Source organism: Schistocerca gregaria, chromosome 1 (assembly GCF_023897955.1).
Source record: "Schistocerca gregaria isolate iqSchGreg1 chromosome 1, iqSchGreg1.2, whole genome shotgun sequence".
NCBI classification, from domain to species: domain Eukaryota; kingdom Metazoa; phylum Arthropoda; class Insecta; order Orthoptera; family Acrididae; genus Schistocerca; species Schistocerca gregaria.
The window spans coordinates 1135437099-1135451378 of record NC_064920.1 but is presented as its reverse complement, the minus strand read 5'-3'; the positions used below and the strand labels follow the sequence as shown (position 1 = coordinate 1135451378).

At 47.0% G+C, this 14280-nt stretch overlaps 1 pseudogene; it reads right to left on the bottom strand.

Moving 5' to 3' along the window:
- Window positions 1-11843: 11843 nt before the first annotated feature.
- LOC126288025 (5S ribosomal RNA) lies at window positions 11844-11961 on the bottom strand (annotated as a pseudogene).
- Between the last annotated feature and the right edge of the window lie 2319 nt (window positions 11962-14280).

The window sequence follows — 14280 nt, the reverse complement described above, 5'->3', positions numbered from 1 at the left end:
ATATGAAGTTAAGGAATTCTGCTAACTAGGCAGCAAAATAAACCCATGACGGGCAAAGCAAGAGGGACGTAATAAGCAGAGTGCTGCTGGCGAAAAGAGCATTCCTGGCCAATAGAAGTCTACTAATATCAAACATAGGCCGTAATTTGAGAAAGAAATTTCTGAGAATGTACGAATGCACGGAATTTGTAATATTTCTGGCTTTGCAGCCATCATGTTCAAGTACGAGAAGCTCTTTTCATAGCAGTAGAGGAGGCAGAAATGGCAAGATGACGTAATGTGGTGTGAGGTATCGTGGGAAAGAACGCCTGAACTGTGGTCCTTCTACGCGATTGGCTGCTGCGTCCGGAAGTTGCGCGACAAAATGGTAATCTTCTGTTATTAATATTAGGAAAACTAAACATCGTATTTACTTGAATTTAAAATTACAGCATCTCTCAATAGCGTGTCATCATTCCACTATTTCACTAATATTAGTAAGCAGCAGAATAAGAAACAACTCCTAAACGAAAAGGCAGACGAAGCGCTTCGGTAATCTTCCGATCGCACCTAACTTGGATGGCTGGCGAAGTGGTTCGGCTGTAAGATCAGAGCTAGTTTGGCATTGTCGTACGACAGACATGTTGTCGTTCGGTATTGGGTTAAGACTTTATTAGAAATGTTTGATTGTATGGGCATGTAGTTGAGAACAGTGAGTGTCATTGCAGAAACATGTTGTTCATTAATTTATTGAAGAATCGCCGGCCGCGGTGGTCTCGCGGTTCTAGCCGCGCAGTCCGGAACCGTGCGACTGCTACGGTCGCAGGTTCGAATCCTGCCTCGGTCATGGATGTGTGTGATGTCCTTAGGTTAGTTAGGTTTAAGTAGTTCTAAGTTCTAGGGGACTGATAACCACAGCAGTTGAGTCCCATAGTGCTCAGAGCCATTTGAACCATTTTTTTGTTGAAGAATCGAAATTATTTTTTACTAAAGTGGAACGTAAATGTGCAGTTTCTCGTGTTCTGCCAATAAAAAGCGAGTGGCATCCCGTATGAACAAAGGTATTGGAAATTTATTTCTATAATAATATAATACTAGAAGGTATCAGATAGATTATATAATGGTAAGACAGAGATTTAGGAACCAGGTTTTAAATTGGAAGACATTTCCAGGGGCAGATGTGGACTCAGACCACAATCTGTTGGTTATGAACTATAGATTAAAACAGAAGAAACTGCAAAAAGGTGGGAATTTAAGGAGATGGCACCTGGATAAACTGACTAAACCAGAGGTTGTACAGAGTTTCAGAGAGAGCGTAAGGGAACAAATGGCAGGAATGGGGAAAAGAAATACAGTAGAAGAAGAATGGGTAGCTTTGAGGGATGAAGTAATGAAGGCAGCAGAGGATCAAGTAGGTAAAAAGACGAGGGCTAGTAGAAATCCTTGGGTAACGGAAGAAATATTAAATTTAATTGATGAAAGGAGAAAATATAAAAATGCAGTAAAAGAAGCAGCCAAAAAGGAATACAAACGTCTCAAAAATGATATCGACAGGAAGTGCAAAATGGCTAAGAAGGGATGGCTAGAGGATAAATGTAAGGATGTAGAGGCATATAAGACTAGAGATGAGATAGATACTGCTTGCAGTAAAATTAAAGAGACCTTTGGAGAAAAGAGAACCACTTGTATGAATATCAAGAGCGCAGATGGAAACCCACTTCTAAAGAAGGAAGGGAAAGCAGAAAGGTGGATGGAGTATAAAGAGGGTCTATACAAGGACGATGTATTTGAGGACAATATTATGGAAATGGAAGAGGGTGTAGATGAAGATGAAATTGGAGATATGATGCTGCGTGAAGAGTTTGACAGAGCACTGAAAAACCTAAGTCTAAACAAGGACCCGGGAGTACACAACCTTCCATTAGAACTTCTGACGACCTTGGGAGAGCCTGTGCTGACAAAACTCTACCATCTGGTGAGCAAGATGTATGAGACAGTCGAAATACCCTCGGACTTCAAGAAGAATATAATAATTCCAATCCCAAAGAAAGCAGGTGTTGACAGATGTGAAAATTACCGAACTATCAGTTTAAGTCACGGCTGCAAAATACTAACGCGATTTCTTTACAGACGAATGGAAAAACTAGTAGAAGCCAACCTCAGGGAAGATCAGTTTGGATTCCGTAGAAATGTAGGAACACGTGAGGCAATACTGACCCTACGACTTATCTTAGAAGCTAGATTAAGGAAAAGCAAACCTACGTTTCTAGCATTGTACACTTAGAAGAACCTTTTGACCGTGTTGACTGGAATACTCTCTTTCAAATCCTGAAGGTGGCAGGGCTAAAATATAGGGAGCGAAAGGCTATTTACAATTCGTATAGAAACCAAATGGCAGTGATAAGAGTTGAGGGGCATGAAAGGGAAGCAGTGGTTGGGAAGCGAGTGAGACAGGGTTGTAGCCTCTCCCCGATGTTATTCAATCTGTATATTGAGCAAGCAGTGAAGGAAACAAAAAAAAATTCGGAGTAGGTATTAAAATCCATGGAGAAGAAGTAAAAACATTGAGGTTCGCCGATGACATTGTAATTCCGTCAGAGACAGCAAAGGACTTGGAAGAGCATTTGAACGGAATGGATAGTGTATTGAAAGGAGGATATAAGATGAACATCCACAAAAGCAAAACGAGGATAATGGAATGTAGTCGAGTTAACTCGGGTGATGCTGAGGGAACTAGATTAGGAAATGAGACACTTAAAGTAGTAAATGAGTTTTGCTATTTGGGGAGCAAAATAACTGATGATGGTCGAAGTAGAGAGGATATAAAATGTAGACTGGCAATGGTAAGGAAAGCGTTTCAGAAGAAGAGAAATTTGTTAACATCGAGTATAGATTTAAGTTTCAGGAAGACGTTTCTGAAAGTATTTGTATGGAGTGCAGCCATGCATGGAAGTGAAACGTGGACGATAAATAGTCTGGACAAGAAGAGAAGAAAAGCTTTCGAAATGTGGTGCTACAGAAGAATGCTAAGGATTTGGTGGGTGGATCACATAACTAATGATGAGGTATTGCATAGAATCTGGGAGAAGGGGAGTTTGTGGCACAACTTGACTAGAAGAAGGGATTTAGTACTGGAGGGCAGCGTGGAGGGTAAAAATCGTAGAGGGAGACCAAGAGATGAATACACCAAGCAGTTTCAGAAGGGTGTAGGTTGCAGTAGGTACTGGGAGATGAAGGAGCTTGCACAGGACAGAGTAGCATGGAGAGCTGCATCAAACCAGTCTCAGGACTGAAGACCACAACAACAGCAACAACAACAATAAGAGTTCGTCGCTAAGAGTCTTTTACAGCCTCAAGATTACGGATTCACGACCTACTTGCTGATTTCTGCGGACAACAACTATAGCAGACTGCAGGTTGGTGAACATTTATTGGAACGTATGCATTCCACTCAGGGCGATGGAAGCAAATAGGTACTTCGCGTGTACTGTAATCTTAGTAAAAATGAGAACAGTGGCACGTAGTCTGTGGTAACACAGGTTAGGTATAAAGGAGAGAAATATTTTTGAGAGAAGAGGTTTATCACTCACACTTAAGTATATCACCTCTCTCGCTTGCTTTCTGTTTCAACGTGCCGTGAACTTCTTGGCAGTGAGACATGGACTGCGGGAAAACCGGAACAGAAGAGAGTACAAGTATTTAAGACATGGTGCTACAGAAAAATTTTGAAAATTGGATGGACTGATAAGGTAAGAAATGAGGAGTTGCTCTGCATAGTCAGTGCGGAAAGTAATATAAGGGAAACACGGACAAGAAGCACGACAGAAAGATAGGACATCCGTTAAGACATCACGGAATAACTTCGATGGTGCTAGAGGGAGCTGTAGACGATAAAACCTGCGGAGGAAGACTGAGATTGGTTTATGTCCTGCAATTGCTACTTTGAGATGAAAATTTATATTAATAATGAAGAAATTCCTCCAGCTGTATTTAAGTATTCGATTTTATTTATTTTGGTTTCTCTGCCTCGTGATGACTCGATGTTGTGTGATGTTCTTAGGTTAGTTAGGTTTAAGTAGTTCTACGTTCGAGGGGACTGATGACCATATATGTTAAGTCCCAAAGTGCTCAGAGCCATTTGAACCATTTTTTTATTTTTTATTTTGGCGTTTCAACTTTGTAACAACGTCATCTTCAGGCCCATACATTTGTTGAAGTCAACTGCGTGCGGCTGACGCTAGAAGTCAGTGGTGAGATACGGACGTATCTAGTATCAGCCGTGCGCAGTTGACACCAACAAGTGTATGGGCCTGAAGATGACGTTGTTACAACGTTGAAACTAGTTACCAAAAAAAAATCGACACCTTGAATACAGCTGGAGGCAGTTTTTCATTTTTAATACACTACTGGCCATTAAAATTGCTACACCACGAAGATGACGTGCTACAGACGCGAAATTTAACCGACAGGAAGAAGATGCTGTGATATCCAATGATTAGCTGTTCAGAGCATTCACACAAGTTTGGCGCCGGTGGCGACACCTACAACGTGCTGACGTGAGGAAAGTATCCAACCTATTTCCCATACACAAACAGCAGTTCACAGACGTTGCCTGGTGAAACGTTGTTGTGATGCCTCGTGTAAGGAGGAGAAATGCTTACCATCACGGTTCCGACTTTGATAAATGTCGGGTTGTAGCCTATCTCGAATGCGGTTTACCGTATCGCGACATTTCTGTTCGCGTTGATCGAGATCCAATGACTGTTAGCAGAATAAGGACTCCGTGGGTTCAGGAGGGTAATACGGAACTCCGTGCTGGATCCCAATCGCCTCGTATCACTAGCAGTCGAGATGACAGGCATCTTATAAGTATGGCTGTAACGGATCGTGCAGCCAAGTCTCGATCCCTTAGTTCAGATGGGGACGTTTATACGAACAGTTCGACGACGTTTGCAGCAGCATGGACTATCAGCTCGGAGACCATGGCTGCGATTAGCCTTGACGCTGCATCACAGACAGGAGCTCCTGCGATAATGTACTCAGCGACGAACCTGGGTGCACGAGAGGCAAAACGACATTTTTTCGGGTGAATCCGGGTTCTATTTACATCATCATGATGGTCGCATCCGTGTTTGGCGACATCGCGATTAAGGCACACTGGAAGCGTGTATTCGTCATCGCCATACTGGCGTTATCACCCGGCTTGATGGTATGAGGGTGCCATTGGTTACACCCCTCGGTCACCTCTTGTTCGCATTGACGGCACTTTGAATAGTGGACGGTACATTTGAGATGTGTTACGATCAGTGGCTCTACCCATCATTCTATCCATGCGAATCCCTACATTTCAGCAGGATAATGCACGACCGCATGTTGCAGTTCCTGTACGGGCCCTTCTGGATACAGAAAATGTTCGACTGCTTCCCTGGCCAGCACGTTCTCCAGATCTCTCACCAGTTTAAAACGTCTGGTCAATGGTCGCAGAGCAACTGGCTCGTCACAATACGCCAATCACTACTCTTGATGAACTGTGGTATCATGTTGAAGCTGCATGGGCAGTTGTACCTGTACACGCCATCCAAGCTCTGTTTGACTCAATGCCCAGGCGTATCTAGGCCGTTATTACGGCCAGAGGTGGTTGTTCTGGGTATTGATTTTTCAGGGACTATGCACCCAAATTGCGTGAAAATGAAATCACTTGTCAGTTCTAGTATAATATATTTGTCCAACGAATACCCGTTTATCATCAGCATTTCTTCTTGGTGTAGCAATTTTAATGGCCAGTAGTGTATTAATTTATACCAGCTGACGTCCCAGTATCCTCCAATTCAACTATGGATGTACGAAGATCTGGGATGAAAAGGTTGGCAGAAGAGGGGAATTCGTTGCGGGCCGCATCGAACGAGTCAGAAGACTGTGGACAGGCAAGAAAATAAACATTGACAGTATGAGAACCAAAGACTAGCCACAGTGACCATTGCTTGGACAGCATGCCGCTCTGATACGGGTGACCCGCTTCGGAAGATGTGGTCGTACCCTAGCCGCGGCGGCAGGGGTGACGCAGCCGCGAGCTGTTGCATATGGAAGCGCGGTTCGCCAGCCCCGACTGTGCCCTATTGCCCCAGTGCCGTCGCACGGCCGGCGAGCCTTATTAAAGCCAATCGCGAGCGACACTCCCATGAATAAGGGCCTATTCCGGACCCAAAACCGTACAGACCATACATCACGCGGCGATATTCCCGGAACGGCTGCGCGCTATATGGGGTGGAAGGAAGCAAACAAGCCCGACGAGGGAGGCGAGCATAATGTTGGTGATTGATCGCCGAGACTGCGCCGCGCCCGCGAAATAAAATGTCCGCCAATATCCTCTCGGCGCTCTGTTTGCCTACGGCTACAGACGTTTCAATCTCGCGGCCCGTCCTCAGGCAATAGGCCTCTGCTGCTGCGGCTGTCGCTCCGCCGTGTTCGCTGCGAGAAACTCGAGACAAACCTGTCGAGGGGATTTCCCTCCCGCGCCGCGCGCGGCCGAACAATGCGAGTCGTCGTCAGGAAGTCGGGTATTGGCAGCTGCCGGCACACAATGGGCCGGCTAATCCCACGCCAACAGATATCGGCCGCAGAAATAAAGAATACGCCCTGCGCTGCGGTCGGGAACAGTCGTCGGCCGCTGCGGGCGACTGGATTAAAGACACTGTGAAAGTTTGGCGACATCTAGGTCACTGCATCTCCCAGTTCACGTCCTATACAACTTCTGCTTTGTTTGTCTACTTCCCAAAGTTTCCCATTTTAATTTTTACAAGACAATATCTGATGAAGTATTCATCCTACAGATAGAACTTGGTGTGGTCGAAGGTCGCAAAGTAATCATACTAACTGCTTTCTTGATGGCACTTAATGCGGTGATGGTTCAAATGGCTCTAAGCACCATGGGACTTAACATCTGAGGTCATCATCTCCCTAGACTTAGAACTACTTAAATCTGACTAACCTAAGGACATCACACACATCCATGCCCGATGCAGGATTCGAACCTGCGACCGTAGCAGCAGCGCGGTTCCAGACTGAAGCGCCTAGAACCGCTCGGCCACTGTGGCCGGCTTAATTCGGCGAAATCTGCTTGAAATTCATAAATTACATGGAAAAACCTAACTTATTACAACATACGATAATTCTAAGCCACACAACTAAGCAACTTCCGTCCAAACTTTTTTTTTTTTATCCTGGCAAATGACTGTAATCGACGGAAATAAACTACATTTTACAGGAAGTGCCACACTTTTACAAGCTGCTAGAAAGAATGATTTCAAATCGTCTCTCATATGTTATTTATCCCTTTCTGATACCTCAGCAGCTGGATTGCACCCTGGAAAAAGCTGCACACGACAGTTAGTCTTATATACACTTCTGGAAATGGAAAAAACAACATTGACACCGGTGTGTCAGACCCACCATATTTGCTCCGGACACTGCGAGAGGGCTGTACAAGCAATGATCACACGCACGGCACAGCGGACACACCAGGAACCGCGGTGTTGGCCGTCGAATGGCGCTAGCTGCGCAGCATTTGTGCACCGCCGCCGTCAGTGTCAGCCAGTTTGCCGTGGCATACGGAGCTCAATCGCAGTCTTTAACACTGGTAGCATGCCGCGACAGCGTGGACGTGAACCGTATGTGCAGTTGACGGACTTTGAGCGAGGGCGTGTAGTGGGCATGCGGGAGGCCGGGTGGACGTACCGCCGAATTGCTCAACACGTGGGGCGTGAGGTCTCCACTGTACATCGATGTTGTCGCCAGTGGTCGGCGGAAGGTGCACGTGCCCGTCGACCTGGGACCGGACCGCAGCGACGCACGGATGCACGCCAAGACCGTAGGATCCTACGCAGTGCCGTAGGGGACCGCACCGCCACTTCCCAGCAAATTAGGGACACTGTTGCTCCTGGGGTATCGGCGAGGACCATTCGCAACCGTCTCCATGAAGCTGGGCTACGGTCCCGCACACCGTTAGGCCGTCTTCCGCTCACGCCCCAACATCGTGCAGCCCGCCTCCAGTGGTGTCGCGACAGGCGTGAATGGAGGGACGAATGGAGACGTGTCGTCTTCAGCGATGAGATTCGCTTCTGCCTTGGTGCCAATGATGGTCGTATGCGTGTTTGGCGCCGTGCAGGTGAGCGCCACAATCAGGACTGCATACGACCGAGGCACACAGGGCCAACACCAGGCATCATGGTGTGGGGAGCGATCTCCTACACTGGCCGTACACCTCTGGTGATCGTCGAGGGGACACTGAATAGTGCACGGTACATCCAAACCGTCATCGAACCCATCGTTCTACCATTCCTAGACCGGCAAGGGAACTTGCTGTTCCAACAGGACAATGCACGTCCGCATGTATCCCGTGCCACCCAACGTGCTCTAGAAGGTGTAAGTCAACTACCCTGGCCAGCAAGATCTCCGGATCTGTCCCCCATTGAGCATGTTTGGGACTGGATGAAGCGTCGTCTCACGCGGTCTGCACGTCCAGCACGAACGCTGGTCCAACTGAGGCGCCAGGTGGAAATAGCATGGCAAGCCGTTCCACAGGACTACATCCAGCATCTCTACGATCGTCTCCATGGGAGAATAGCAGCCTGCATTGCTGCGAAAGGTGGATATACACTGTACTAGTGCCGACATTGTGCATGCTCTGTTGCCTGTGTCTATGTGCCTGTGGTTCTGTCAGTGTGATCATGGGATGTATCTGACCCCAGTAATGTGTCAATAAAGTTTCCCCTTCCTGGGATAATGAATTCACGGTGTTCTTATTTCAATTTCCAGGAGTGTACTTCATAGAAGAAGGTTTCGAAGCCCTTAAGGTGACATGAGTTGTATTCGTGGACTTGACGTCAGTGTGCGACAACTTCAACCACCAGATCTCCTACAGAACCAAATATTATTCTTTGACCTCCAAGGACAGCGCAGCCGGTGAAGGCGACAGCGCAGCTGATGGAGGCTACAGAAAAATGGCCTTCTCCAGGGAAGTATGCCTGTATGCCTGTCTGTTTGGTATAAGTCAACAGTTCTGTTCGCCCAATAGTCCCCAGCTCCAGGAGTTTCTTATATGCTGATGATCTCACTCTGACAACCCAAAGTACAAACTTCAATTCAACAGAAATCATCCTATAGCCGGCCTCTCTGACCGAGCGGTTCTATGCGCTTCAGTCTAGAACCGCGCGACCGCTACGGTCGCAGGTTCGAATCCTGCCTCGAGCGTAGATGTGTGTGATGTCCTTAGGATAGTTAGGTTTGAGTAGTTCTAAGTCTATGGGGCTGACGACCTCAGATGTTAAATCCCAAAGTGCTTAGAGCCATTTGAACCATTTTCACCCTAAAGAGTACTCTTAAGACCCGTCAAAATACTGCAGAATAAGCCAGCTTTAGTCAAAGACACAAGTATGTGCTTTCCATCTGAGAAATAGGTAAAACAACACGCACAATAAAGATAGAAACGTCAGGGGATAAACTGAAACACTGTGACACTCCAAAATACCCAGGAAATAATCCGCCTGCTTAGCTGTGTGGTAACGTGCTTGCCTCCCATGCAAGCGGGCTTGGGTTCGATTCCCGGCAGGGTTGGAGATTTTCTCAGCTCGTGGACTGGGTGTTGTGTTGTACTCATTATCATTTCATCCTCATCATTGGCATGCAAGTCGCCCATTGTGGCGTCGACTGCAATAAGAGCTGCACTTCGCTCCCGAACTTCCCCGCAAGGGACCTCCCGGCCAACAATGCCATACTCTCATTTTCATTTTGCCTGGGAATAACTCTAGACAGATCTCTAACGTTTAAAAAAAACTGCATGAATTTCAAATCAAGTCTCCACCAGGAACAACCTATTGAGAAAACTGCTCCTAAAGATCCGTCAAAATACAACAGAATAAACCAGCTTAAATCGATGAGAGATTCAAAGCCACAAATGTGAGAAAACTGGCCGGATCACAGTGGGGCAGTCAAGCTGATACCATCCGAACTTCTGCAATGCCTCTCCTGTGTGGTATACGTCAACTCATGCCAAATAGGTGGATACTGCCCTAAACGACACATGCAGAATTATAACAAGCTGCTTGAATTCAACTCCAGTCGAATGACTCTACCGCATTGCAGGAATTGCGCCACCTCCTGTTCCAAGAGAAAAAGCGGCGTACAGGGAAAGAACGAAACTGCAGCAGAAGCATCCCATGCATGGGCAAGAACCCTACCCATAACGACTAAGGTCAAGGAAAAGTGTCCTCAGAATATCAGAGAAAATAACAACCACTGATGAAAAAGCCAGGTTGCAAGTACTGAGGACTGAGATATCTCACCCCTGTGGTTGGAAAAGATTTTCGGAATATTTACCCCAATAGTCATGGTGAGAATTGACCAGTCTGGAAGTCCTTGAACAGTCTGTGGTCAGGAGTGGGCAGGTGACGGGTTAACCTTCAAATCGGGAATACATTGGAGGACAAAAAACCATTGTAGCTGTGGGGAATGGCAGACAGCTCAACATAAGCTTCAGTGTTCTACGTCTACAAGGATACCCTGAAAATCACATTTAAGTGCCTGGCAGAGGGTTCATCGAACCACCTTCGCAATTAACTATTATTCCAATCTCGTATAGCGCGCGGAAAGAATGAACACCTATATCTTTCCGTACGAGCTCTGATTTCCCTTATATTATCGTGGTGATCGTTCCGCCCTGTGTAGGTCGGTGTCAACAAAATATTTTCGCATTCGGAGCAGAAAGTTGGTGATTGGAATTTCGTGAGAAGAAAACGCCTTTCTTTTAATGATTTCCAGCCCAAATCCTGTGTCATTTGTGTGTCACTCTCTCCCATATTTCACGATAATACAAAACGTGCTGCCTTTCTTTGAACTTCTTCGATGTACTCCGTCAGTCCTACCTGGTAAGGATCCCACACAGCGCAGCAGTATTCTAAAAGAGGACAGACAAGCGTAGTGTAGGCAGTCTCCTTAGTAGGTCTGTTACATTTTGTAAGTGTCCTGCCAATAAAACGTAGCCTTTGGTTAGCCTTCCCCGCAACATTTTGTATGTGTTCTTTCCAATTTAAGTTGTTCGTAATTGTAATACCTGGGTATTTAGTTGAATTTATGGCTTTTAGATTAGACTGATTTATCGTGTAACCGAAGTTTAACGAGTTCCTTTTAGCACTAATGTGGATGACCTTACACTTTTCGTTATTTAGGGTCAACTGCCACCTTTCGCACCATTCATATACTTTTTTCTAAATCGTTTTGCAGTTTGTTTTGATCTTCTGATGACTTTATTAGTCGATAAACGACAGAGTCAGCTGCAAACAACCGAAGACGGCTGCACAGATTGTCTGGATGTGTCCAGCCACTTGCACAGAATAAGACCTTCACCAGTGGGGAAGGCGAGCCAAAGGTTGTGTTTCATTGGCAGGACACTTAGAAGATGCAACAAGTCCACTAAAGAGACAGGTTACACTACAGTCGTTCGTCCTCTATTAGAATATTGCTGCGCGGTGTGGGATCCTTACCATGTGGGATTGACGGAGGACATCGAAAGGGTGCAAAAAAGGGCAGCTCGTTCTGTATTATCACTTAATAGGGGAGAGAGTGTGGCAGATATGATACGCGAGTTGGGATGGAAGTCATTAAAAAAGCACTCCGTCTTCAGGCTACAAGTGGCCCATCGGGACCATACGACCACCGTGTCATCCTCAGTTGAGGATGCGGATAGGAGGGGCTTGTGGTCAGCACACCGCTCTCCCAGTCATTATGATGGTTTTCTTTGACCGGAGCCGCCAGTATTCGCTCGAGTAGATCCTCAGTTGGCATCACGAGGCTGATTGCACCCCCAGAAATGGCAACAGCTCATGGCGGCCCAGATGGTCACCCATCCAAGTGCCGACCACTCCCGACAGCGCTTAACTTCGGTGATCTGACGGGAACCGGTGTATCCACTGCGGCAAGGCCGTTGCCGAAGTCATTAAAGCAAAGAAGTTTTTCGTCGCGGCGAGATCTATTTATGGGAATTTCAGTCACCAACTTTCTCTTCCGAGTGCGAAAATATTTTGTTGAGCCCAACCTACATAGGTAGGAATGATCACCAAAGTAAAATAAGAGAAATCATAGCTCGAACAGAAAGGTTTAGGTGTTCGTTTTTCCCGCGCGCTGTTCGGGAGTGGAATGGTAGAGAGATAGTATGATTGTGGTTCGATGAACCCTCTGCCAAGCACTTAAATGTGCATTGCAGAGTAATCATGTAGATGTAGATGTAGGTAACCGAAAATGCACTGGAAAAGTACAAATCTTGGTCAAAGATTATATAAACTGTGTTGATCTGTTAAGAACTGCACAGACTGTGTTTTATGTATGTTTCTTACACGAGAGTAATAATAATTTGTCTGCATGTGACAGAAATGAATTCTTGGAGTACAAAGTTCTGTAAACAGTGAATTACGAGCGAAGTGTGTGTCACTGGTAATATTTACTCGGAGTATCATTTCCGAATAGCTTACGTAGCAGAATATAACCGGCAGCTCCCTTGCGCCGGCCTAAGAACCGTGGGAGGATGTCAATGCGAACCGTAAGCCGGTTTATGAAGCGCTTTTGACCCAAGAGATCAGACGCCCTCATTCAGACCGAGGCAACAGCTGACTCATGTCTGTGTGTGTGTGTGTGTGTGTGTGTGTGTGTGTAAGATGAGGGGATTAGGTGAAGTAGAGAAGGGAAGGACCTCAGAGGAAGAGTTTCTGTGGCTTGCAGCTGCAAAGTGTTGCTGACTCGCCGTGTCTTTTCTCGCTCGCGGCTGCAGCGCCGGAATACGCGATGGAGTGTTTGCCGAGGCGGTGCGCGAGCGGGCGCGCGCCTAACACACACACACACACACACACACACACACACACTGAGTACTCGAAGCCAGACAGCACGGGGCGCGAGTCTGGCGGACACAGGCCGGTCGGAGCTGCGCTGCTCTCGGAAATTAATCCGCGTAATCCTGGGCGGCGGAGCGCGCTGGATCCGATATTGGCAGAGCGGCTACGGCGACCGGCGTGGCAGCTGCAGGCGGGTAGCTACGGACGCACGGACCGCCGGGCTGAGCGCCTGCGCGCACCGCCTGGGAATAAAGTGCGCGCGACTTTCTGGCCGCGCAGTCGGCTCCGGCTGTAACGTGCGGCGGAATCTATTTGTCCGGCCGCCGTAAATAGAGGCCCGGGCGCGCGCAAACATTTGCGCTCGGATCAACTAATATTGGCAGTCAACAGCGGCGCCGCCCGGGCTGGGCGGGTGGCCGCGTTGATGCCGAGGTGCTGCACCAGCTGCGGCCTACCGTCTGGGGCGCCGCGGTGTGTCCAGTCGGCAGTGGGTAAACAGCGGCACGCTGTCCGGACAACGCGATAGCTAGTGAAGGGATTTTCCTTAGAGCGGATTGATTAGTGGGCACAACACCACGGCAGTACAAAGGAAAGAAAAAGAATGAGATGGTGAGAATAAATGAGTGTTCATCAGTATCAGATTGGTATAGGAGGTTGTATAGAATTCCCTTCGAGTGTTAATGAGCTAAGTGTCGAATGTGACGGTATTAGTCCATTTACAAATTGGTTCAAATGGCTCTGAGGACTATGCGACTTAATTTCTGAGGCCACCAGTCGCCTAGAACTTAGAACTAATTAAACCTAACTAACCTAAGGATATCACACACATCCATGCCCGAGGCAGGATTCGAAACTGCGAACGCAGCGGTCGCTCGGTTACAGTCGGTAGCGCCTAGAACCGCACCGCCACTCCGACCGGCTCCGTTTAGCAACTTTCATTCTCCACGTTTCACTAAGACGAGAAAGTCAAGCAATTTCTCCTACTACCGAGTCGGACCTCCTTTTGCACGGTGTAGTGCAGCAGTTCGACGTGGCGTGGACTCAACAAGTCACTGGAAGTCTCCGACAGAAATACTTAGCCATTCTGCCTCTACAGGACGGTCCATTGATCGTGATCAGGCCAAATATCCCACGAAATAGGCGTCAAACGAAAAAACTACAAAGAACGAAACTTGCCTAGCGTGAAGGGGGAAACCATATGGCTCTATGGTTGGCCCACTAGATGGTGCTGTCAAAGGTCAAACGCATATCAACAGCGGTTTTTTAAATAGTAACCCCCATTTGTTATTACATATTCGTGTAGTACAAAAAGAAATATGAATGTTTTAGTTGTACCACTATTTTCGCTTTGTGATAAATGGCGCTGCAATAGTCGCAAACATATGGCCCACAATTTTAGACGAACAGTTGGTAACATCTAGGT